We start from the raw sequence: 27194 nt of genomic DNA on the forward strand, positions 1-27194 counted from the left end.
TCCGGAAAAATATGCAATTAGTGGGGAATTTGCTCAGTGGACCTTTGCTCTGATATGGACATAACTTTGAAAGGGAGGAACTGAGACTACACATAGGAAAACACAGGTTAGCACCGTGTCTTACATTACTAATCATCACATCCATGTCAGGCGACAAACCCTAAGGTGATGTTACCTTAAGGTCAGAGACCCTCTGTTGCAATTTTTTTCTAATGGTTTCTACTGCTTTCTAATTGTAAGACGTCTGCCTGCAGCATGGTTTTCAGCCTTCCCAATGCTGTAACCCTTCATGTTGTGATGGCCTCAACCACAAAGTTACTTTCATTGCTACCTCATAATTTTGCTATTGCTATGAACCACAACCACATATCGTATGAATTATATCTGTGATTTCCGATGGTCTCCAGTGACCCCCGCAGAAGGGTCTTTTGACTGCAGAGGTCTCGACCCACAGGTTGAGAACTTCTGATCTGTAGATCAGAAGCACTCTGCCCAAGGCCTGATACACAGGTACTTTGCGTAGTTACGATATCCATGCCAACAGAGGGATGCATCATGAGACAGAGGAGGCCTAAACAAGTTCCCGAGTGCTACATGAGGGGCTGGAGACATTCAGAATCAACAAAGCGCTTGCCATGCATGCATGAGGACCCGAGTCTGGATGCCCAGCACTTGTAAAATCCAGGCACAGTGGTGCACACGTGGGAAGTGGAGTGAGAGGATCCCTGGAACTCACTAGCTGGCCAATCAATGGGCTCCAGAGTCAGGGAGAGACCCCATCTCAAAAAACAAAGCAAAGAGCCAGTTGAGAAAGACACCCGACGCTGACCTCTGACCTCCACATGCATGCGTGCCTTCATAAACATACACATCTCAAACACACACACACATGAACACACACACATACATGTACACACAAATATACACACAGGTGCAAACATATATATCTCATATGTGTGCACATGCATGCTACATGAAGGCTTCTTGGTGGACACAGTTCTGGCGGAGCTTTCAGTGAATCTTTTTTTCAGAAAATGAACTAACTGGACAGTTGGTGAGGAATCAGCAACTCCCATGGCTCAAGTGTGAGGTGGGGTGGGGACTAGATGAGGAAGGACACTGGAGAAGAGTCAACACAGGTGTGGAAAATGCAAAGACTCTTCTTTGGATGGGCAAAGCTGCCAGCATCTATAATACACACTCCCTCCCATTCCTGGTGTAGAGGTTTAACACGAGATGAGTGAGACTGAGAAGTTTGTAACATAGCCTCTTGCTTTTACCTGCACACAAGGAAAAAGACATAGCTTGGGTATAGCATGCTGAGAGCATGTACCCTTATCTGGCTGATTAAGAGCCTATGTTCCACCCCAGGGCAGGTAAGATGCTGAGAACTGATGTGGCATCTCCCTAGCTCTGTTCCTGAGTCTGGAGTGACAGCTACTGGTTATTGCCCTGACACAACTCTGAATCCATGAAGCAGAGATGGTTCATTGAGTCAGATTTAGTCTATCCAATAGAGGGTCCTAGAACTGACTCATCTGAGGTTGACGCAGGACAGGCCACTCTGAAGGTCTCTCGGAAACCTTGGAGGTTGGGGAGGAAGATAGCTGGGAGACAGAGGCAAACCCAGAGCAGGAAGTCACCAGGAAGAGGCGGCTGAACAGGACTGTCTTCTGAGTTGCCTTCCATAACTGCCCTCATGCACATCTGGCTACTGGCCCTCTATCTCTGTGTATCTGAGTAAACATGGCACAGCAGGCACAGATGTTCAGGTCTGATGATCAGGATAAAGTGGGAGGAGAGAACCGAAGAGTGTGGGCACGCGCGCGCGCACACACACACACACACACACACACACACACACACACATCCACCCTGGTGTTTAGAAGTCACTGTAAACAAGATCTCAATGAATATACTTTTGTAAAATAATACCCTAGACTTATGCTACATGGGCATTTGTGGAATCTTAATATACTGCAAATGTAGCCTGTCAGTCGCAGCTCTGGACACCAAAGTCTCCTTGTCTGTGGTGGATGCAAAATGCTGTAGAACATCAGAAGCAAGAATTAATTCAAAAGAAATGGCTGAAATTATGAAATGTGCATAATGTTCATGGCTGTGCTATTTCCACCAGTACCTTACCTTTAATGCCCAGCAATAGAGGCGATGTTATGCAAATCATTTCCAGTCGACTCCATGCAGTATTACACACTTGTCACAGTGGTTTGTCCCTGCCAAAACTCGGCTAAAATTTGGTTGCTACTGTAACTGTGTTGGGAGACTCCATAAATTCTCTCAGGAACCAATTCCCTGAAACTGGACTACTAGAAAGTACATGGCTTAGGCTCTGCAGTGGTTCCACACCATTAATCCCTGCACTCGGCAGCAAGTGGATCTCTGAGTTTGTGGGGCAGCCTGGTCTACAGAGCAAATTTCAAGAAAGCCAGGGATACACAAAGAAAACCCATCTCAAATAACCAAATACATAAACACAAAAATAAGTGTGCATGCATGGCTCCCTTGAATGAATGGGTGAATGAATGAGTGAACGAACGAAAGAATGAAAGAACGAGCAGAAAATGCATGGTTCCTTTTGCATCTCTAGTATGTATGCCTACTCTCTGCTCTTGCTTGTCCACCAAGCTACACCAGCTGCCCTGTTAGAGCACAGCAAGAGACTCTCACCAGATGTATCCCCTCAATCTTGTACCTTCTGGGCTTCTGGAGCTTCTAGCTGAAGAAAACTTTTCAAAACTGAACTTCCAAGTCTCAAGTGTCCTGTGAGAGCAAAACGGAAATGACCTTAGACAATACGTTTTATGCGGTACTCCCAATGTGGATTAAATTGGTTCAAAGACCATATAATTACATTGAGCTGGGATTCTTATTACAGTGTGTACATGTGTTTACACATGCCACAGCATGCGTGTGGAAGGTTGATAACTTTTGGGAGTGGGTTCTCTTCTACCACTGTGTGTGGGCTTTGCCTGTGAGGCTGCGTGAGTCTCAGGCTGTCCAGGGTGGCAGCAAACACCATTACCCACTGTTTCGGATTAGATAACCGTTACTGGGGGAGGGACTATCCTGTACTTTTAGGACATTCAGTAGCAGCAGTGATCTCTACCATTAGATATCAGGGGCCACCTCCAGTCCCATCTCCCCAGTCACTGTTAGAAAACAACACACTGCGCTAATTCTCCCTGCGAGATTCACTTTTTAGTTGACAGCCACTGGTATAACACAATATTCCATGTGAACTTGACCAGATCTATTTTAAAACTTTGTGTGTTGACTGGAGGTATAGGTCTGCTGTAGAGTGCTTGCCCGCTGTGCGTGAGGCTCTGGGTTTAACCCCCATCTTCTCTACCCCATAAGCCTACCTGGAAGAGATTATAATATTACACAAAACAAGTAACACTCTCTGTGGTAACTGAAAGGTTACCACATTTATAATACACACTCCCTCCCATTCCTGGTGTAGAGGTTTAACACGAGATGAAAGCAATGTGAAAGCAGCTCAGAGTAAAAATGTGCTCTTTTAAGAGTCAGAGCAGGTTATCATTCTAGAAATGGCAACAGTGCTGGCTGGCAGCACTAGCTTCGTCAGACAGACTGATGGTCATAATTTCCTTTGTCCCTCTTGATTTCTAACACTCCACCTGGAAGCTCTGGCTCACTGTATGTGTCCCTACATGGGTGTGCCAAAATCACCAACTCCACTTACAGCATTCCTCCCAGGACTCTCTCTGGCACTTCTGATACTCCTTTAACACCAGCAAAGCTTGAGTTCAGGCCCAAAACCTAGGCCTTTCCAGAAAAGCCCACAGCAGGAGGTCAGCAGCTTGTCTGGACCATGAGAAGCAAACACAAGCACAATCCCTTCCTGTCCATATCTGAATTGGATGATTTTGTGTGTCACCTTGACACAAGCTAGAGAAAGGAGAGAATGTCTCAGTTGAGAAAGCCTCCATGAGATCCTACTGTAAGACATTTTCTCAACTAGTAATCAGTGTGGGAGGAGGGCCCAGCCCACTGTGGGTGGTGCCATTCCTGGGCTGGTGGTCCTGGGTTCTATAAGAAAGCAGACTGAGCAAGCCATAGGAAACAAGCTAGTAAGCAGCACCCCTCCGTGGCCTCTGCATCAGTTCCAGGCTCCAGGTTCTAGCTCTGTTAGGGTTCTTGTCCTGACTTCCTCCAATCACGGACTGTGATCTGGAAGTGTAAGCCTAGTATAGAACCTTTCGTTCCCAACTTAACTTTTGGTCATAGTGTTTAGTCGCTGCAATTGAAATCCTAAGACAAATATCTGAGGCTCGAATGGCTTTGATGGCGGATTTTCCACGGCGGAACCCACAGTGAGCTTTCGTTGACTTTGGTCAGTTGTCTACATGTACCTGGGAAATGACTTCAATGGCCTCCTCGTTCTTTATGCTGGAAGCTGTTGGGCAATACCCTATACAACTGGGAGAAGACTATCCTTTACTGGGAGAGGACCATCCTCTTTTAGCCCATCAATGCATGAACAGTTGTGAAATGCACCCCCACCCTCCACGGCCCCCACCTCCGCCAATTACATTGAGAGATGATTTTGGGTCCCTTGGTACCTTTTCAAGGACAGCTAGATTGAGTGCCTTAGGGGCTAGGGAGATGGCTCAGCTCATAAAGGGCTCCCCATGGAAGTGTGAGGACCTGGGTGTGAGTCCCCAGTACCCACGTGGGCATAGTAGCGTGTATCTGTGATCCTAGCACCGGGGAGGCAGAGACAGGAGAACCACTACCCAGTCAGTCTTGCTGAACTGCCGAGCCCCAGGGAAAGGCCTGTCTCGAGTTTGGGGGTCTAGGGGGGTGGACGCCTGTGATGGTTTAAATGAGAAATGTCCCTTGTCTTCCATGTTTGAAGACACCTCCACATCAATGGTACCCAGTTAAGGTGCTGTTGGGAGCTTGAGGAAGTGCGGCCCTGTTGGAGGAAGGATGTCATGGATGGTGACTCTGGGAGCCTAAAGACTCAAGCCATTTCAGAGTTTGCTCTCCCTGCTTCGTTCTGGCTATTCAAGATGTGTGCTTCCTGTTCCTAACACCATGCCTGCCTGTTGCCCTGACTCCGAATCATGATGGATTCTCATTCTTCTGGAACTGTAAGCTCAAACAAACACTTCTCTTAGTGGTCTTTGTTCTGGTGTTTTATCTCAGCACTAGAAAAGTAGCACAACACTTGGCACTGAATTTTGCCCCCGATATGTGAACACATACACTCTCTCTCTCTCTCTCTCTCTCTCTCTCTCTCTCTCTCTCTCAAGCAAAAGAGATGATAGGAACCTATGATGGGTATGGCTTTACTGCACTGGTGAAGACAAGCTGGTGACAAGCCATTCCAGCCAGGACTATGTGTAGACACTGACATAGTGGCTTTGTCACCTGGGGACACTGATAAGCTTCGAGGTGCAAGCAAACACTTCAGAATTCCCAGAATCCGAGTTCCCAGAGAGCCCATCACCTTGTGATACAGACCAGAAGGGAGTCTGTGTTCATTGTTGAAATGAAGGGATCATGGTGTTGAAGTTAATTGTTTTCAGCAAAAACCAGTAAAATTTGGACCGAGGTCATGATGCTAAAGAAGACTGACTAATTCCAGAGAATAAACCTATCCATGTGCCCTTGCCTGTTTGAATAAACTACTTCTGTAGTGTGTGTGTTTGAGAATACGATGAAATGATAGGAAATTTACAGTGCCTGCTGTCCCAGGTCAGGTGACTGGTTTAAACATTTTAAAATCTATAACAATAGTATATCGTTATGTACTGTTATGTTACTATAACAATAGTAAAAAAAAAACAACTAAAAAATTTTTTAAAAATCTGGCAAAGAAAAGGTGATACTTAGAATCACCAGCTTTGCCACCTGGCACTCCACATCCACCATGGTGGGCAGAAAGCAAGTTCTCGGCATGATAAATACTATAGTCACCCCTGAAACCGCAGTGTGCCTGGGAAACCGCTGATCAGGCCAGTCAGCAAGGAGCAATCAATGCCCCACTCTAGAAATGCCATGGCCTTCTTAGCCGACACTATCTGCATGTCCCAGCAGAAGCCCCAGACACTGGTCGTTGACGCCACTCAAGCCATCTGCTCTCCAGCAGGCAGACCCAAGTTGCCCGCTTGGCCCCTCTGACTCTTCCTTTAGTCTTCCTGTCTCACTGCAGCCAGATGACCTCTGTGTTTTGGGCTACATCATCTATGCACAGCGTTATCGGCCCAGCTCTGCAGCGCTGTCACTGTCAGACACAAGAGCAAGAAGCAAAGACGTAGCCAGCTACTAAGTTGAACTGTTGTGCACAGGGCTAAAAAGGTTGCCAAAGAGGAGGAAGAGGAGAGGAAGAAGAGGAGAAAAGGATAAAAGATAAATGGTGGCTTATGTCTGTAATCTCAGAATATGAGAGACAGAGGCAGGAAGATTGACACAAGTATGAGGCAAGATTGAGCATTGGAGCGAGACCCTTTCTAAAAAGACACACACACACACACACACACACACACACACACGAGAGGGGGGCAGACAGACAATGTCTAATACCAAAGAAAAAGGACATCTGCTCTTGAAGGCTCTTTCCACTTTAGCTGGTGTGTGTGTGTGTGTGTGTGTGTGTGTGTGTGTGTGTGTGTGTGCGCACGCATGTGCACATGCGTGCAGGGCACCTGTCTCTCTGCTTCCACCAGTGGCTAAGGCAACTGTGTGTCTAGGTATTGTCCCTGCTGGGATGTGCTTTTTAGAGTCAGACCTAGGACAGGCTTGCTTGTAGTAGAGGATCACATGACACGGACCCCCGTGGAGTACATGTGCTGACATAGTTCCAGAAAACTGCTTCAAAGACACATAAGAGATTGTTCCTTCACCCTGCTGCCCAAAACTTAGAAATTTCTTCTTCACGTGGGTGAAGAGATCCATCATAGAATTGTCATGGTCCTCAGTAACAAGTAACTTGCCCTGCATGTGAGCCTGGTTTTCTGCAGATGTTCCTGTGAGATATGAGCTTCTCCTTCCTGTTTTATTTCCTTACCTTAATCATCATCATGTACTTCACCTCCAAGGAACACGTTTGACCATGTTTTGCTAATACAAATAAAGAGCCCGATGGTCCCAATCCTAGAGAAATGGATCACTTCACTTGATACTTGTGACAGTATATGTCACACAGTATATGTACGTGTGAGTGTGCATGTGCATGTATAAACTGTGCATTTTGCACATGTGTATGTGCTCATGCCTGTGTACTCTGTGCGATGTCTGTTTGCATATGTGCAAACGTGTGCCTATACAAGCATATCTGTGCATGTGTCTGTGTACATGTATGTATTTGTGCTAAGTGTACATATGTATCTTTGTATTGTCTATGTGTTTGTGACTGTTGTATGCATGCATGTGTATGAGTTCAGATGTGTTTCTATGCTTATGTGTGTGCGTACGTGTGGGAATATGCAGTGAAAGTTTGGATGTGTTTGGATTTACATGTTATGTGTGTGATTATTTTCTGTGTGCACATTTGTGTGTTCAGGTTCATATGTTTGCATGTGTCTGTGTTATAAAAGTTTCAACATTGTCTAAATAAAAGTGATCTGAGTACACAGGCTTTGTGGTAGCACTGTTTTCTGGTATTGACTTTTTCTTTTCATATCTATGAATTCCTATTCCTATCTATAAAGTCCTCAGATGATTGATAAGATAGAAATACTGCTTCCTTCAGTGACATGATATATTTGGGCAGTCCCACCTCAAACCAGCACCTGTGACAAGGACAGTTGGGGAGGCATTCCGAGGTAAGCCTGCTGGGAGCAGGCAAGCTCACCGTGTCACCTGAGCATTTCCTGAACATTTAGGGGCCAATGCCATGGCGAATATTGTCACACTGTAAGATTTACGAAGGAACTCGCTGGGAGTGCGCATGGCGTGCAGAATGATGAGTAGTAAGTCAGAAACTGTTCCTAGAGTCTTCATGAGGCTGCTTTACAAAGTCAGACCTGGGATTTCTTCTGCAAGGAGAGGAAATCAGTGAATGGCTTCAAACAGCTCTGATGTCCTCTCAGATTAAACTGATTTCTTTTTTCTCCTGAAGTGGAAGAACGAAGAGTGAAGAACTGAATGCATGCATTAAGCACTGAGCGGAGACACTATTTTGGACTCCATGATTACAGTAATACCTAAGAGGCAAAGAACTGGGGTAGGGAGTTGGGTTCAGTCTTCCACATATAAAGGTGAGGACGGGGCAGAAAACTGCTTCGTGGAGTTGACCTTCTAGGGATTAAAAAAGAAACATGTTAGGGAAGTGGGACATTGAGTAAGGTGCTGGCCATGCAAGCACGAATGCTTGAGTTTAGATCCATAGGGACAACGGGAAAATGGCATGGCCTCATGATTTCAGGCCCATGACCCTGACATGGGTGAGTGAAGAAGGCAAACAGCTTGTCTTGCCAATTGGTGAGCTCCAACTTCAGGGAGAGACAGCGTCTCAAATCATAACAGAGTGACCGGAGGAAAACACTGGGCTCCAGATAATGACTTCACATAGGCTCGCACTCACAAGTGTATCCCCACACACACGCATAACACACATGTACTCAGACACACCCTGAAAACTAAGATGAAATGTCAGTAGGTAGCTGGAGTGTAATTTTTAGGCAAGATAACAAATGGAAAATGATGCCAACGGCTCCTCCCGGACAGTGTCACGTTTAGAAAAGTATTCTCCTTCAGCAAAGCATTGTCTACCCCAGACCCACTCCCTGCACTGTCTCCTATAGGAAGAACCCTCTGGCTGAGCTCTAGGCCCTCAACTTGATGGAGGACTTCAGACAATATGTTTTCCAAGGATGTCCTTAGTGTCGTGTAGCCAAATCTGACTTTCAAACACCAGAAACTAAGTATTACCCAAGTCTGTCTCTTTGTGGTCACTTCTCTGTGATAAGTCAGGCCTGGTATGTCTCAGGTGAAGGGAGACCAAATGTGAACTTTATAAGCTCATGGAAACTTGAACTGAACGGGTATCAGAGCCTGGCTGGAATAGGGTGGGTGTCCTTAAGAGTCACCCAGATTGCACCATGAGGAATCCAGGCCAGGTTAGAGAGACTCAGTGACATTGGTGCTGGAGCAGGATCATTTCTGACTTGTGGAAAAGCTATATTTCACTTCTGGGGGGTTGTTCCTATTTCTGCTCCTTTCTTCTCCTTTTGCTAGTGCTACTTTACAAAACACATTAGTGGGGTGGGGTGGAGTTTGGTAGTGCATGCCTTTAATCCCAGCACACAGGAAGCTGAAGCAGGCAGATCTCGGAGTTTGAGGCCAGCCTGGTCTATAGTGAAAGTTCCAGGATAGCCAGGGCTACACAGAGAAACCTTGTCTAGAAATAAACAACAAAGAGCTTACAAAACAACCTAAGTAACAAATGTGTTTCTACAGTCTGAAGGACCGAAATCCAGGATCAAGCAAGGCTGATTTCTCCTGAGGCCACTTTGACTGTATATTCACATGGTCTCTGCTCTGAGCATGTGTGTCCCCTGTGTCTATCTGCCATATATCCTCATGCCACACTTCGCCACCTCTCTAAGGGCTCTACCTCCAGTGTCCCTGGAAGACAGGCTTCAACATGTGATTTTTACCAAGTCGAGTCTACAGCCATTCCCTAACTGCTGAGAGACTAAGCCAGAGGCTCCTGTACCTTCTGTGGAGCCTCCCAGACTACATTGCTAGGGAATTCTTTATCTAATTAGATAGAACCATTCATTTACTTGCCATTTTTGGTCCTTTTTTTCTGGTATTAGATTTTGGGGTTTTTGTTTTTTGTTTTATTTTTCTGGGGTTTTTTTTGAGACAAATGCTTTTTATTTATTTTTTTATTTATTTTATATGAGTACACTGTAGCTGTCTTCAGACACACCAGAAGAGGGCATCAGATCCCATTACAGATGGTTGTGAGCCACCATGTGGTTGCTGGGAATTGAACTCAGGACCTCTGGAAGAGCAGTCGGTGCTCTTAACCGCTGAGCCATCTCTCCAGCATGACAAATGCTTTTTAAAATTGACTCTTACACATCATTAGATGAGGCTGAGATCACCTTTCATTTTAGAGCCTGAAAGCAAGGTACTAGAGATAGTTACTGGGCACTAGAGACAGACCTACAGTCATTGTTTATGTCCTGCTTCCCTGAGGTAAATACCTTTTTAGACAAATGAATACCACTGAATCTAAAACATTGTCCTCGGATCAAAGGAAAGGGATTTAATGAGGAATTTCGAAGGAAGAATAGTTGCGGGGGAATTAAAGATGATTTCTAACAAGCAGCCAACGAAGAAGGCTCTTACAGCTGCGTTGCAGTTGTACTGTGCACACTGGCAGGGGTGTTGTTTGCAGGTCATTTCCACATGAATACTAACTCCCCTATTCAGTCATCACTGTGCCCTGCACAGTGGTGTGAGCTTTCTGTGCGCACAACCATTTGATTTAATATTGAAGAAGGTCAATTAAAATATAAGGATATTCTTGCCCTTCCCACATCCTTCTCCATAACCTGGGTGTCAAGTGGGGTTGGGGCTGACCAAGGTAAGTGGCCATGGGATTCCAAGTAGGGATTCCAACATACCTCAGAATGACTCCTAGGAGCTGGGGTTGATTTTGTGAGTGGTTGATTATGAGATAAAGGGAAAAGACAATCATAGTGCCCACCTCTCCCAGGACTGTGTGTAGAGACCTAGGCTCCGCGTAGAGATCTGTATGGCACCAAGAGTTAGAATTTTCCTGCATATCTTGGTCTTTTGACGTCTGGCAGGAGATTGGCATGTAGTGGTATGGATACTAGACTGAGAACATTTGAGACTAACAAACTGTGAAAGAATCTGTGGCCAAGGAGCTCCTAGAAAAATTAACCAATCTCATCCCCTCCCCTCCCCTCCCCTCCCCTTCCCTCCCCCCTCTCTTTCTTGCACACTTTTTTCTCTCTCATAATACAATAACACACACTTCACATAATTACATAATTGTAATTATGTAACGTGACTCACATTAGTATCTGTGGCCATAATCCTCAATTACATCCAGGTTTATCCGAGTTACACAGAACTTACACAATATTGCTTTTTTTTCTTTTAAATGTTTGCAGACCACAAGATTAAGCGGTCAGCTTGCTCTGCAACACAGCTTTCATTGCAGTCTTACAAACAGCTGCCTCTGGAGCCACCTGCTGACACAGTGTAGAATCCCATGCAGTTGGGATCACTAAGCAAAGCGGCTCTCTAAGCAAACAGAAGAGAAGCTCAGGGTTAGACTCTGCTCCGTGGACTTCCCACAGCCAAGATGTTAAATCATCCTGAAAATCCCACTGGTTGTGTGGATACTTTGATCTAGTAAATGGGGTAGCCACGTGAGGTCCTCTAAAACTCTAGGAACTCTGTTTGAAACTACTGTTGAGGTGATTTTGGAAAATGGAGGAGGAAATACTGATCATGGCTAACCGCCATCTATCTGCCATATCTTATACCCAACATGTAAATGCTGGTATTTATTCCACATACACAAATATGGAATATAGATTCTGTCTCTGTCTCAGTTCCCCAAGAGAACGCTAGCAGTGCATCAAAGTTACCATGGTCCACTTTGCCCACTTAGTGAATTGTTTCAAGAACGTTCCACCTGGGGACAGAGCTGCTTCACCTATATGTCGGAAGAGTTTTCCATAGAAGTTGAACTGCTATGGCAAAGGAAAGAGTTGGGATTTTGATAAGAAAATGTGTTCTGTCCCTTCCCACTCAGCACTGTGGGTCCCCTCCCCCACACCCCCAAGGCTAGGCAAAAACTGCCTGTGGTTGTGTTTTTTAAATCTCTGTTTATCCGAGGATAGAAATTGTCCCAGAATTTCAGCATTATTTGCAGAATAATAGAGAATAGAGAATAATTCTCTATTGGCGCTTTAAATTGCTCTCCTAGTTGTATCCTCGACACCATTGCTTTAGTGAGTGAAGTTCTGACCCCTTGTCTGTGTTTTCTTTCTATGCTAGTTTAGTGATTTGCTCTTTGACCTTATTTATACTGTGGCTATTTTTTCTACACTAGGAAACAAAGTTTTATTTGTACCGCTTTAGTCCCTTTAGAAATCTCTGACTCAATATCCAATATTTTCTTTTTCTCTTTCTTTTCTTTCTTTCTTTTCTTTCTTTCTTTCTTTCTTTCTTTCTTTCTTTCTTTCTTCTCTTCCTTCTTTCCTTCCCTTTTTCCTTCCTTCCTTCCTTCCTTCCTTCCTTCCTTCCTTTCGCGACAGTATCTTGGTGAACTTAATGACTTCAAACTCATAATCCTCTGGCCTTTACCTCCTGAATATTTGTATGACAGGCTTGCCTTATCTGGCATCAATGGGAGGGAAGGCCTGTGGAGGCTTGATGCCCCAGGCAGTAAGGTAGGAGTGGAGTACGTGGGTGGGTAGGGGAGCACCCGCATAGAGGCAGTGGGGAGAGGGAATGGGATAGGGGGTTTGTGGAGGGAAAACTGGGAAGGGGAACAACATTTGAAATGTTAATAAATAAAATAACCAATAATAAAAAAAAGGGGGAATAGGACTTTGGGGCAAGATCCTACCCAGCTAAGTATAGATTCAGGCATAGTGGTACACATTCTTAATCCCAGGAGATAAAGCCAAGCAAATCTTGAGTTCAAGGCCAGCCTGAGACAGAGCAAGTTCTAGGTGAAGAAAAGCTTAAATCCAGGCATAATGGTACAGGCATGCAGATCTCTGAGTTCAAGGTCAATCGACAGAGCAAGATCCAGGTCAGCCAAGCTTAGGCAGTGACAGAGTTGGAACAGAGGAAGTTAATGATAATGTAATAGAACAAGGGGGCCATGTTCCAGCTCCTACAAGCAGCAGAACTCTGCAGCTTTGGTCATATGTCTCTGGCTTTAGAGTGAAAAATAGAAGGGAGTACCAGGACAATTGATGCTAGTTAGCTGGAGTTAAGAAAATAGTGGTGATTAAGAAGAGCAACCACATGGTGGCTCACAACCATCTGTAATGAGATCTGATGCCCTCTTCTTGTGTGTTCTGAAGACAGGCACAGTGTACTCATATAAATCTGAGAGAGAGGGAGAAAGGGAGAGGGAGAGAGGGAGAGAGAGGGAGAGAGGAGAGAGAAGAAGAGAGAGGGAGAGGGAGAGGGAGAGAGGGAGAGAGGAGAGAGAAGGAGAGAGAGGGAGAGAGAGGGAAAGAGAGAGAGGGAGAGAGAGAGGAGAGGGAAAGAGGGAGAGAGGGGGAGAGAGAGAGAGGAGAGAGGGAGAGAGGGGGGGAGAGGGGGAGAGAGAGAGGGAGAGAAGGAAAGGGAGAGGGGGGAGAGAGAGGGAGAATAAGGGAGGGAGAGGGAGGGAGAGAGGGAGAGAGAGGGGGAGAGGGAGGGGGGGAGAGAGAAGAGAGAAGAGAGAGGGAGAGAGAGAGGGGGAGAGGGAGAGAGGGGGGAGAGAGAAGAGAGAGAGGGAGAGAGAGGGAGAGAGAGAGGGAGAGAGAGGGAGAGAACAGCATCACTGAGGTAACATCTTCTTGGAAGTGTTTTCTGAGAGTACAAAGAAGCTGAGTTCCAGAGATAGCCAAGGTTGTACCTCATGCTGTGGCTGGACTTGGTAGTGTGTAAAGAGTCACCCAGGTGGTACTGGATGGTACTGGTTTTGAAGGCATGAAGGGGTCATGAAGAGCAACTGAGGCTTGGCACTGTGAGAGGCCATGGAAGGCCATTAGTGAAGTTACAGACAGCCTCAGTTGCAGTTGATGGTCCAGGACTGAAGGAGTCATGCAAAGGATGTGAGGCTTACCACTATGAAGAGAGCCTATGAGAGGCTATTAGTAAAGCCTAGTTACATTGGAATAGAAGTAGTATCGGAGATGCCAGTACCATGGGATGATCAACAAGAACAGCAACAGCAGCAGTGGAGTGGATCAACCTGAGCTTAGAGTGCTACAGAGGGCAGAGCTAGAGAAGTAAAGCAAGCCCTTTGGAGGGGCCCAGAAGATCATGTGTGGATTCCAGACATTGAAACAAGAAGCTGTAAAATTGAAGTTACCTTAGAGACCATAAGATTTAGAGATGCCAGAACCATAGGATATCTGCTAAGGAAAGCTGCTAACAGGGAGTGGAACCAACCCAGGGGAAAGGCGTTTGGAATTGGAGCTCTGAAGACTACCTTGATATCAGCCATGGAGATGCAGTTTGGAGTTTGCCCAGCTGGTTTCCTGTCTTGCTTTGGGGATTCTAGTTAATGGCTGGATGAAGCCTTGAACTTTGGACTTTTAACATTGTTGAGAATGCTATCTATATACTATGGGTGCTTTGGAAGTTGGAATAAAAATATTTTTTATTCTGCTATGTTTAGGCATGGCCTCCATAGACTCATGTTTGAGCAAGCCTATGGGGGCCAGGGAGTGGAATGTGGCGGTTTGTATATGCTTGGCCTAGGGAGTGGCATTATTAGAAGATATGACCCTGTTGGAGTAGGTGTGGCCTTGTTGGAGTAGGTTTGTCACTGTGGGCATGGGCTTTAAGACCCTCCTTCTAGGCAGCCAGTACTCTGCTAACAGTCTTCAGATAAAAATGTAGTACTCTTTAAAAAAATATTTATTTTATGTATATGAGTACACTGTTGCTGTCTTCAGACACACCAGAAAAAGGTTCCATTACAGATGGTCATGAGCCATCATGTAATGGTTGCTAGGAATTGAACTCAGAACCTCTGGATGTTCTTCACTGCCGCTGAGCCATCTCTCCAGACCCAAGATGTAGAACTCTTAAGCTCCTCCTTAACCATGCCTGTCTCGATGCTGCTATGTTTCTGCCTTGATGATAATGGATTAAGCCTCTGAACCTGTAAGCCAGCCCCAATTAAGTGTTCTTTATAAGAGTTGCCTTGGTCATGATGTTTGTTCACAACAGTAAAACCCTAACTAAGATACCTATGAACCACAACAACGACCAGTGTGGCAAAATTATCCTAGGGGTACAGTAGTAGCCTACATAACCTTGTTGGTATAAGCTCAAAAAATAATTTTTTAAAATGTACAAACTAACAATGTAACACCTTCTCTAATTGGACTTAGGACTCACTCAGCAAAAGGGAAATCATGCCTGGTACTGGAAATCTAGCCAAAGCTAGTGAAGTCCTGTATTTTGGAGGAGAACTTACAGTTGCCACTTTACTGAGCCAGCATTATCTCTGCATTCTGTGCTGTGATTTAGGCTTGTATTGTGTTAAATGGGTTCCCAAAATTGCAGGTGAATCTGTATGTTAGATGCTGAGGGTCCCTCCCCCAATTGGTTTTGATTAGTAAATAAAGTTGGCAGCGACCAATGGCTGGGAAAGGAGACAGAGGTGGGACTTAAGGATTTGTGGGCAAAGGGAACAACTATTCAGAGTGTGAAAAAAAATAATTCAAAATGATAAAACTGGTATCTTCAAACACCTTTCAGTTAAGGAAGCTGTGATGAAAGGTTTGGTGGCCACTGAGGTGTGGATGTGGTTTTATATCAGAGAGATCATAGGCAAACGTGGCATTGTTGGCTTTGATATTTGAAGACCAATCTTTAATCTACCATTTGAGTTCTTATTTGAATGTTCTTGGACCATGTGTAATGAGACTGCTATCTGAATAAAATATTAGCTGTCAAACACACACACACATTCTCTCTCTCTCTCTCTCTCTCTCTCTCTCTCTCTCTCTCTCACACACACACACACACACACACGCACACGCACACACATCACCACCACCACCACCACCACCACCACCACCACCAATTAATGGAAGAAAAAGGCCATGACGTTTAGACAGAGCAAGGAGGAGTTTATGAGAAGGTGTGGAGGGAGGAATGGGAAAGGAAATGAAGTAATTATAATCTCAAAAATTAGGTAATTTTTAAAAAATGTACAAAGTAGCTTTGTTCTTTTTCCAGAATTGAGTAATTATCACTTTTATCAATTAAGGAAAATTATCATCCTCAAAAGGAACTCCACAGTCTATGAAGTTTGGATGACAAAAAGAAAAAAAAGAATGAAATAGGGACTGGGAATATGGCTCAGTTGATAGAGTGGCTGCTTAGCATGCATGAAGCTCTACACTCAATCCCTAGCACTACATAAAACTGGGCATGGTAGTACATGCCTATAATCCCAGTACTCAGGAGATGGAGGTAAGAGTATCAGAAATTCTAGGCCATTCTTCAGAACATATAAGACCAGACTGGGCTACCTGGGACTTTGTCTCAAAGTAAAATAAAATAAAATAAATAAAATTCCCAGGAAGAATTGTACTTTGAAATGCTAACCATTGTATAGGGTATATTTATATGTATTTCTTCACTCATAGTTTGTGATGGTTTAAATAAAAATAGCCTATAGACTCATATCACCAGGGAGTGACATTTCTTGAGAAGGATTTTTTAAGGCGTGGCCTTGTTGAAGGAAGTGTGTCGGTGTCCATGCCAGGCAGAGAGACTCTCCACTTTCAGATCAGGATGTGTGTATCTCTCATTCACTTCTCCAGGACCACAGCTGCTTGTCACCATGCTTCCTACCATGATGATAATGGGAACTAACCCTCCAAAACTGTAAGCAAGTCCCCAATTAAATGCATTCTTTTATAAGAATTGCCTTAGTTATGTTTCTTCACAGCTACAGAAAAGTGACTAAGACTTTGTTCTAACATTAAAAACCTTTCCAAAATCAAAAGGTACTGTCATGAAGACCCCACGCAAGAAAATAGGTCGATACATTTGTATCTTTCCATAAGTTCCAGTTTATTGAATAACAATAAGCATATAAGCTATGTTGGTTTAGCTGGCAGCAATAGTTAAGATTTCCCTTGCTAATTGGCATTGACAAAAGAAATATGTATTCCAATCTCCATGATTAACATTTCCTCTCAGACGACACACAGTGGTTATATCTGTCTGTCTGTATATACGTATGTAGATTAAAGAAAGCTACAAAGTGTTAAAGAGGTCTCAACAGGGTGTAGTGGACTTAAAGGGGCCTTAGAAGCAGTAAAAGAGGAGCTGGAGCAGTGGTCCAGCAGTTACAAGTGCCAGCTGCCCTTTCAGAGGACTGGAGTTCAGTTCCCACAGCCCCGCTGACAAGCACACTGCCTGCAGCTCCTGCTCCGGAGAACCTGATGACCTCTTTTGGCCTCTGCAGGCACCTGTATACATGTGCACCAGTACATGATCGATTATAAAATACATCTTTTTTTTGAAAATTTTTATTAGATACATTTCTTTACTTACATTTCAAATGTTATTCCCCTTCCCAGTTTCCTGTCCATAAGCCCCCATCCCTTCTCCTCCCCTCCCCCATATGGGTATTCCACCCATACATCCCCCTTACTGCCCCCCACATATTCCCCTGCACTGGGTGTTGAACCTTGGCAGGACCAAGGTCTTCCCCTTTCACTGGTGCCCCAACAAGGCTATTCTCTGCTATGTATGCAGTTGGAGCCCTGGGTCAGTCCATGTATAGACTTTCGAAAATACATCTTTTTAAAACAGACAGAGGTATAGGCTGATAAAGGTACAAAGAGAGTCGCTGGTGAGGTGTGGGAAGAAGGTAAGGAGTGGTGTTGGCCTCTTGGAGAATCTGCCAAACCACAGGGTCCCTGGGTTGAATTCAGGCCTCTGAGCTGAGCTGACTGCAGAGACAAGGTGTAGAACTTGCTCAAGGGATAGGCTGTGGTTCAGGTAGGCAGAGTCAGCAATAGGGATGGAGCTGGCTGAAGCACTGGGATAGCTGGGAGTCCTCTGCCTGTCAATTGGGTGGTGCACATACTGGGTAGCCAGATGACAGCTCAGTGGGGACCTTCATCATCACGACATTTGATATCATTTTCTCTATAGCATCTAGGTGAGAGGGTTGTACCTTAGATAAATTCTTGGGGCTGTTTTTCTTTTTTCCCAAGGGGGTTTTAATATATACCCAAGTCCTCACCTGGCCTGATCTATTCTGATAGGTTTATAAGGTAGTATAGGAATAAACTATTTATCAGGGCTTACCTCATAGATGGTGCTAGAAAGGTGGTGATGTCTACGCGCATAACAAGAAGAGTCATCCTGTCTCTGTACCTGAACTCAGAATGAAGCCACATGCTGTCCGTGAATCAGTAAGCACAGGTACAGAAGGTACAGGATGCAGGTGCTCTGCTTTACACAATATGGGTCCTCTGCCTGGGTGTTTCCTGGTCTGCAATTTTAGCAAGCACTCTCATTGTTCAGCTTGTTTCCCAAGGTTCAAATCTCAGTCATCACTGACACAATCTTTTCCCTCATGGAACTGGTTGTCTCCCATCATGGGACATGAAGCTCTCCTTCAGAGCTTTCTCAGCAACTCATATCCTCTGCTCAACCTTGGCACCCTGCCTACCCTGAAGTCCCTCACACAGTCTATTATAAAAGAGATTTCCTCCAATCACGTCTCTAGCTACACTTGAAAGCGTCAACTGGATTGAACTGAATTCCTGTTACCTGTTGATTTGGATTTGGTTCCTCTTTTTGGCTGAGAGGATTCCATGAAAATCTGGCCTCTTTCATCTTCTCCTCCTCTCTTCCTCCACTCTTAGTCATGTATCATGCTTTCCTCAAACCCTGAAATCCTGGCCATTTTCCAAACAACAGATGTCCACAGAATCCTGGATGTGTGAACACTGTTCCCTTTGTCCCATGTCCTGTTCCCCACTAGACTCCTGTTCATCCTTCACAAACCGAGCTCTTCTGAAAAGAATTCCTTGTAATTCTTGAGACTATTCTATCCCAAAGACTTAGTCTGTTGTTTACCTGGAGCCAACATAATTGGTTCTTAATTTTTCTTATAACATTTGGCAAGTTGTGCGGCATTTTTTCCCAATTTCTTCCCCTACCCCCCATTTAACATGGTTTGATATTGACAGCACAGAGTGGACTAGAAGGGGGAAAGGGCATGTATGAGGCTAGCTTGTAAAAACCAAATGTGCTAAATTAGCAAATCTCTGAGGAATCTATAGTCAAGATAAGGAGGGACATGTTGCCCAATGTTTACATTCTTGTAATCCCGGAAACTAGCACAGTTGGGATCTGCTCATGGGAAGCAGAGGCTCTTGTGGAGGTTGGAAAGTTAGGTAATCAGCACCAGAAGGTGAAACACAATTAATTGGCTTGAGCCAATGAGAGCGATCCCGTTCCCTTCAGCAGCGACTGCACGTGAGTCCTAGCACGTAAGCTACAAAGGGAGTCTGTCTTAATCAGGGTAGCTATTGCTGTGATGAAACACCGTGGCCAAAGGCACCTTTGTGGGGAGGGAAGGGCTTATGTAGCTTCTGTATGCACATCATTGTTCATTCTCGAAGGAAATGAGGACAGGAACGCACACAGGGCAGGAATCTGGAGGCAGGAGCTGACGCAGAAACCACAGAATGTGTTGCTCACTGCCATGTGTCTCATGGTTTGCTCCTCCCAGCTTGCTCAGCCTGTTTCTTTCTTTTTTTTTTTTTGTTCTTTTTTTTTTTTTGTTCTTTTTTTTTTTTTTTTCCGGAGCTGGAACCCGAACCCAGGGCCTTGCGCTTCCTAGGCAAGTGCTCTACCACTGAGCTAAATCCCCAACCCCCAGCTAAATCCCCAACCCCCCAGCCTGTTTCTTATAGAACTCCAGACCACCAGCCCAGGGGTGTCCCAACCCACAATGGGCTGAGCCTTCCTCCATTAAACATTAATTATGAAAATGCCCAACTGGCTTGTCTGCTTGCAGCCCCGCCTTCTAGGAACATTTTCTCGATTGAAGTTCCCTTCTCTCAGATGACTGTAGCTTGTCAAGTTGACCTAAAAGTAACCGGTACATAAGTCTCATAGGAATTTCTAAAACTATGTTCCTTAATAATGGGAGAGATGTATGTGAAAATGAAACCTCTTCTCCCTCTTACCTTCCTGCTTTATAGGCTATGGAGGTAGGATGTGATGGGAAGAGTTTCTGCAGCCATGCTCTAGTCATGGAATACGAAGTTCTCAAATGCCAATGATGGTGGAAAGGAACAAAGGACAGGCCATGATCCCTCAAAGGCACCAGAAAGCATCACGGTCCCTCCTGGAACCGCCTGCCACACACATTTCTTATCTAAATAATAAAGCTATTATAGTTTAAATTCTTGCAAGTCAGATAGTAACCTGCAGCTGAAAGGAAATCCCTGAAGACCTAGATTAGCAGTTCCAGCTGTTCTCACTGCGTGTGAGGACCAGGAAGAGGAAGAGCTTACTCTCCTGGTGCTCTGTGTCAGCTGTCAGGAACCAGAACAATATGTATGAACAGTTTGTTTGGTGCAGGTATTAACACAGTTAACAGGAAATAGTCACTGAATAAGTGAATTGAAGGTAAGACTAGGAGATTCTTGTGTTTAGAGGCAAACTGTGCTGGTTTGAACCTCCAGAGGCACCATTAGGAAGCACAGCCTTTTTAGAGTGGGTGTGGCCTTATTGGAGGAAGTATGTCACTAAGGGTGGGCTTTAACGTTTCAGATGCTCAAGCCAGGCCCATGGTGTTCTCTTTTTCTGCGGCCTGCTGATCTGGATGGAGATCTCTCAGCTCCTCTCCATCACCATGTCTTTCTGTATGCTGCCACACTTGTAGCCATGATGATAATGAACTGAACTTCTGAATCTATAAGCCAGCCCCAATTAAATGTTTTCCTTGATAAGAGCTGCCCTGGTCAGGATGTCTCTTCACAGTAATAGGACCCTGACTAAGACCCTAGGTAGCAGATACTTGGCTCATGGAGCGCTGTCTCAGGAGGACTATAGATACATAGGAAAGCCTTTGTTCCTTAGTCCTTGATGCCTGTTGCTTGTAGTTATTTTCTCCAAGTTGGAGTATTTGTTCTGTAAGCAACAACACCTGGAAGATCCTGACATGGATTCAGAAGCTCTCTCCCCTAGGTGACAGGAGTAGTAAGAACTCCTGAGCAGAGGAGAACCCTGACTGGCCAATCAGCAATCTGCCTGCACGTTGCACAGGGAACCTGGTGGGGGGGGGGGCAGCAGGAGAGTAGCTTTTGTGAGTTGTCACCTACTGGGGAGAGCTTTCAGACGATGCAGATTGAGTCATCTATGCATCTGTAAATAACTCTTCACCCGTGCTCTGTAAGTAATCCCAATCAACACTTTGGTTCACCAAGTGGACTTTGTTGAAATTATTACACTATCCATCATTGGTGCCTTTTCTGGATTGAATACATTTGTTCATGAGTCCCAAGGAAAAAACACTCATAAAACACTAGGGATTTCCGAGAAATACCGGGAAGTCTCTTGGTCTTCACTATATTCCCAGCGTCCTCATTCCTTACTCATGGAGATGGTCCAAAGACATAGTGCACCTGAAAACTGAAGTGGGCAGAAATGATAGATAGGCCGCAAGTGGGAGCCGGCTCTACTCCCCTTTCTCCACACTCTTCCCAACCACCCAGTGTTTGCTCACGGTGCTTTCCTCCTTGGTTGTAAGGTCTGCAAACTCATGTAAATAATCATAGCAAGTGGGCTATCATCTCTATGATCTGGTTTTATCTGACAGAGCTGGTAATTTTGATTCCTGTCTTATATCCGTATCAGATATGCTCAGCTGGTTTCTCAAATGTTTTCCCAACAAGGTTTAGAAAAAAATTTACATTGGAATATATTAAGTGTACCCAAGAAGTTTCACTGTGGCTTCTTCATATGATTCTCATACGTGTATAATGTGCTTTGATCCTATTGATCCTGCCTAATACCTCTTTTCTGACATCTTCCATTCTCACTGATCACTTTTTTTTTTTCAGTTTTTAGGTATCTTCGGAGTTTACAGGCACAGAAGATACAAAACTGAGGAGTTTCCACCGAGCTAAAGCTCTCCCCGACATACAGCCTGAAGAACAGAGTTTGGTCTGAAGGATTTACATGGCAAAGGAAAGAACCAACTCCCAAAGCTTTCCTCGGGCTTCCACATGCATGACATGACATGTGTACCCACTTGCTTACACAGACATACACCCAATAAGTAAAAATGAAACAAAAAGGAATACAGGTACCAGGAGCTATGGATGAACAGTTAAGAGCACGGGCTGCTTTTGCAGAGGACCGGGGTTCAGTTTCTAGAACCTAGAATCAGCCTGTGCAACTCCAGTTCCATGGCATCCATTGCCCTCTTCTGGCCTCTGCAGCCACTGCATGCACGCGGCACACAGGCAAACATACAATGCAGGCAAAACGCTATACACACGAAATAAAAATAAATTAAAAAGAGAAAGAACACAGGGCAGGCACACCTATGAACATCTAGACGTCGTAACAGCATATCAAGACCCTGGAGAAGCTCAAGCCAGACAAAATACCAGCAAGGGTTTGGGAAAGATGAGCCCAAAATCCCACCCATATCTGAGGAAATACTGGTCACTGAGAGCTGCTAGGAGAGGGAGTGTCAGATTTGGTTAAGGTTGTGACTCCTGGTAGGCAGACACATGCTTCAGAGCAGGCTGCAAGTCTAAGAATATTTGGATGGAACAAATTAGATTCAGGGAGAGAGAGAGGGGGGGGAGAGAGGGAGAGAGAGAGGAAGAAGGAGGAGGAGGGGGGAGAGAGAGAGAGAGAGAGAGAGAGAGAGAGAGAGAGAGAGAGAGAAGGAGAGAGAGAGAGAGAGAGGGAGAGAGAGAGAGAGAACGAGCAAAAATGAGAATATGGGGGGGGAGGGGAGCACTGGAGAGATGGCTAAGCAGTTAAGAGCACTGACTGCTCTTCCAGAGGTCCTGAGTTCAATTCCCAGCAACCACATGGTGGTTCACAACCATCTGTAATGGGATCCGATGCCTTCTTCTGGTGTGTCTGAAGACAGCTTCAGTGTACTCATATAAAATAAATAAATCTTAAAATTTATTATTTATTAATTAGTAAAAATTATTAATCTTAAAAATTTATTAATCTTAAAAAAAGAGAGAAAGACCATGAAGTTGGGTGGGTAGGTTTCACTGTGACACGTCTGTGTATGCTTGCTCCAGTTCCATGGCTTCCATTGCCCTTCTCTTGCTGCTATGGCACAGCTGAATGGGTGTGATGGGAAGCCAGTGGCCCAAGCATTAAATATGGTATATACCATCTGGCCCTTTGCATAGCAAAGTTAATAATCCCTGACCAAGATAATCCAATTCATTCTTATTTTCCACAGATGACAGCATTATTAAACTCCTGACCTTATGTAATAAAGAAACCTTTCTGAAATTTCCAGTAACAGGTTTTATAAGCACCTGTGTTTCCTCACCAGGTCAAGGTTGCCTGATATGTCCTTGAGGAATTAAGTCAGGATGGTTGGAGGGGCCACAGGAAAACTGAGGCTGGACAATTTTATTGAAAGCAGTCAGACTTTTTACCTTTATCAGAAACAGAATGTAGTGCCAGTTGCCAGGATTAACGCAGTTGCGGTTGCCAGGATACAATAATGTTCATAGACTATACAGGGTGCACAGGATTAATGTCTAATTAATGTCCTGTCAAGCTTCCATGCTTCCTTGACTACTAAGGAAACATACAGAGAAACACAGAGGCCTGGACCCTTCACTGTCTGAAGGAGTGCATCCGTCTCTTGGGAACTGGCAGGCACATCCAAGAATGCCATGAACGTAACCTTGAAAACCCACATTGTACACCTCTTAAGGAGCTAGCCCAGAACCCCAGGGGTCCCTGCAAGGTTTTTCATGCTCTCACTATTAAATCAAAGCAGTAGCGTCACGTGCCAGTCCTGGCCTCCTTTAACGTGCCACACAGCCATACTCAAGTTAAAGTTTTGTCTGCCAGCAGACCAAAGGTCTGTATCACTTCAGACATTTTTACCCACAACCAACCTTTTTTTTTATTTTTAAATATACTTTTTTCTTTCTTTTTGTTGTTTGTTTTGAGATAGGGCTCCTCTGTGTAACTCGATCTGTAAACCAGATTGGCCTTAAATTCAGAGATATGCCAGCCTCTGCCTGCTGAGTGCTGGGACTAAGGTGTGGACCATCTCTGCCCAGCTACAAAATTGGTTCTTGCACCCAGTTCTGCAGCCTTCTTATCAATACCTATTAGCTTTTGCACTAGTCAGGTTCAACTGGGCCTAGAACTCATCAGAGCTGCCCTAGGACTAAGGTTTTTGTTTGTTTGTTTGTTTGTTTGTTTTGAGGGCGTGAGTATTTTTGCTTTTGCGAGTTTTGGGGGGATGGGTGTTGGCATTCCTTCCAGGCTCCGCCCATCAGATACCTGGCAACAGCCAGGTAGGCCTGGTTTCCTGTAAAGGGGGTTGTTTGGCCCCTCCTTACTCTCATATTCTCTCTGACTCTCTTCTCTCCCTGATACCTTTCTCCATCTCTCCTCATTCCCCTCCCCGTCTCTATCCGTGTGTTAAATAGAGGCCCGCCTCTCCTTTCCTCTTCTCTGCCCCCTCCCCCCTTTCTCTCTGGCTTTCTCTGTCGCCTTTCTCAGCTCCCTTTCCCGTGCCCTAAATAAACTCTACTTTAACTATACCCATCGAATGGCTGGTACCTCAGGAGGAAGGGATGCCGCCACACTCCGCATGGGCACGTCACGACATCCCTCCCATCTCACTGACTGAGCTTCTATCAAACATATCCTTGGTGCTTTTTTTTTTTTTTTAAATAAAACACAACTCGGGATGTGCATTAAATGGGCTTTAGAGTCTTTGGAAGGGGCCAAGAAATAGATCATGAGCCAAGCTTCCAGAAATCTCTCTTAGAGCTGTTGCCAGTGCTACTGCAGTTTCAGGGAGTCTGGGAAAGACGCCTTAAGTTTTCTCAAGTCTACAAGTCTGTTCCCTCTGTTGCAACAAAATACCATGTACTGTTTGGGCTCTATGACAAAATTTCTTTTTCATTTTCCTGAAGGTCAGATGTCCAAGGGCTGCTTTCTCTGGTGAGACCCCCTCCTTGGCTTGCAGACTGCTTCAGACTGGAAAAACATACCTTTGCTCTTAGCAATGGGATCAGGGCCGTAGAAGCTTAATTGTTTGATTTTTTTATTTGTTATTTTTATGGTGGTTGTGACGGCAAATGTGGCAACGCCTTGATGGGTTAGAAATCTAGTCTCCAGTCAGGTCCTATCCTGAGGCACCTGAGCTGTGAGAGGAAAGTGGATCAAGATTAATCAAACAAAGAAATTCTCCGGGCCTCTAAGGGTTAAGATGAACGAGACTTGCCCATCTATCTCAGTTTCCTAGAGAGGTTTGGACAAAGTGAGTCTTAGGTAGGGGTGTGGTGAAAACTTCCCCTCTTGCTTGGGGGGTGTAGGACCCTAAGTTGTTGGGGCCTAAAGCGGCGAGTTCCTTTTTTGAAGACGACTGCAGAGACTTGGGGCGTAGGGATCCACCGTGCAGCGACCCCAACAGTGAGCTCTTACTGGGGAAAGGAGGCACTGCAGCACCGGGTTCTGCAGCTGCGGCGCAGGCGCAGCACCTCCGCGGTCTGGCCCGACCTGTTCCCTGGCGGCCCCCACCTGCCTCCCCGGAGCCTTGCTATATATTAGCTCCCAGGCGCTGGGAAGGTTCCTGACAAGCGCGGCCGGACCGTCATTCATCGCCACGGGATGGCCTGAATGTACCTGCTTTGCGAGCCGTGTTCTCCCCGGCTCTTTTACTACTGAATTTAATAGTATGTTAGGGAAAGTGGTGAAATGTGAATCTTACACAGACTGGTAGCAAAACAGAAATACATAACTGAGATAGAATAGCATTTTAGAGACAGTTACATAGGTACTAACTGTCCACTTTCTGTGTGTTGGGGACTTTCTAAAAATTATTTTTCGTGTATGTTTTGGTTGCATATATGTGTGCCAAGTGTGTGCATGACTGGTGCCCACGGAAGCTAGATGAAGGCATGGGATCCCCTGAAACTGGAGTTACATCAACTGTTTGCCACTAAGTGAGTGGGTGCTAGGAATTAACCGGGAATTCCTTGGAAGAGCAGCCTGTGCTCTTAACTGCTGAGCCATCTCTCCAGCCCTGTTTTGTCTGCATCCAGGTTTCTTTTTGGTTCTTGTCAAACTCTGTGGATGTGATTTCACCTCTTTGACCATATAACAAACCAGTTCTTAATCGCTGTTGGCTCACTGGGTCTTAAGGTTTGGAAATAAAAATACAGTTGATGCAGGGAGTCAGAGGATCATTTGCACTTGGAAATTAATACTCAGTGCTACTTCCTGTTTTGGTGTGCTGTAATACGTGGTGTGAAAGGCAGCATCCAATCAGCTTGAGACTCACACCTGTGCTACCACTTTCTGGTTGTGTGGCCTTGGGAAATTCCTTAATTCCTAGGGCACACTTGTAAAATCACTCCTTAAGAAAGATAGCATAGATAAAAATACTATTGTTTATTCACCTTAGGCTGATCAGAGAACTTGGAAGAAGTGATTTATTGCTTGGTTTGTATAAGCAGCAGTAGGGGCAAGAATTAACATTGTAAATGAATGCCTTTGTCTATCCTTTCAGGATTCTTTGTCCCCCATTCATGCTTTTGTCATATGCTGATATGGATTGTGTCCACATGACACTGGATGATCAGGTCGTTAGCTCCAGAGATAGTTTAAGCTGACATGCATAATGTAGAATCTAGGAGCAATGGGGCAGGACGGAAGGCTGTCCTCTTTTGTATTTAGGAATTGTTGTGGATTATATAAGTGTTCTTTTTGAAAGTGACTTTTTTTTTCTGTCAAAAGCTTTTTTCCTGTTAACAACCAACTGACCCTTCAGACCCTAAATAAGATCCTCTACCTATAGCTGCTTTCTGCACTTGCATGTGGATTCCGTGATGCCTTTATGTTTTATTATTCTGCTTTGCTTAAAAAAGCACGATGTCGTCTTCAATTAAGAGGGCTTCCAAGCCGCAAGGGGACATTATTAGTGTTCACTCTATCCTTGAAACCTGATCCTCAGGCTTTAGTACAGAGATAATGATAATAAATAGTAACTCAATTATCATCACACATTAGGTAAAAAAATAAACGTATTTAGTTGTGGACCTGGAGAGATGGATTAGCAGTGCAGAGCACTGGCTGTTCCTCTAGGGAATGCAGGTTCAGTTCCCAGCACCTGAAGGAGCCAGAGTTGGGGCCAATCTAAGGGCAGTGGGAAAGTTCCACTACAAATCTCCAAGCACAAAGAC

At 44.9% G+C, this 27194-nt stretch overlaps 1 long non-coding RNA gene across 19 annotated transcripts in view; it reads right to left on the bottom strand.

Annotated features, from left to right (window-relative positions):
* The window catches only part of LOC134479916 (uncharacterized), a 61776-nt gene that overhangs the window by 28517 nt on the left and 6065 nt on the right, over window positions 1-27194 (bottom strand). For 4 of the 19 annotated variants that reach the window (XR_015625595.1, XR_015625596.1, XR_015625597.1 and 1 more), the window contains exon 4: window positions 2689-2781. The exons of 1 other annotated variant lie outside the window; for it this stretch is intronic. This is a non-coding gene — a long non-coding RNA (uncharacterized LOC134479916). Of the gene's footprint in view, window positions 1-2688; window positions 2782-16791; window positions 17908-18060; window positions 18248-21319; window positions 21406-27194 lie in introns of those variants that run through there. 14 more of the 19 variants (XR_015625600.1, XR_015625601.1, XR_015625587.1 and 11 more) reach the window with 10 other exon arrangements.

This window comes from Rattus norvegicus, chromosome 7 (assembly GCF_021556685.1).
Source record: "Rattus norvegicus strain SHRSP/BbbUtx chromosome 7, alternate assembly SHRSP_T2T, whole genome shotgun sequence".
NCBI classification, from domain to species: domain Eukaryota; kingdom Metazoa; phylum Chordata; class Mammalia; order Rodentia; family Muridae; genus Rattus; species Rattus norvegicus.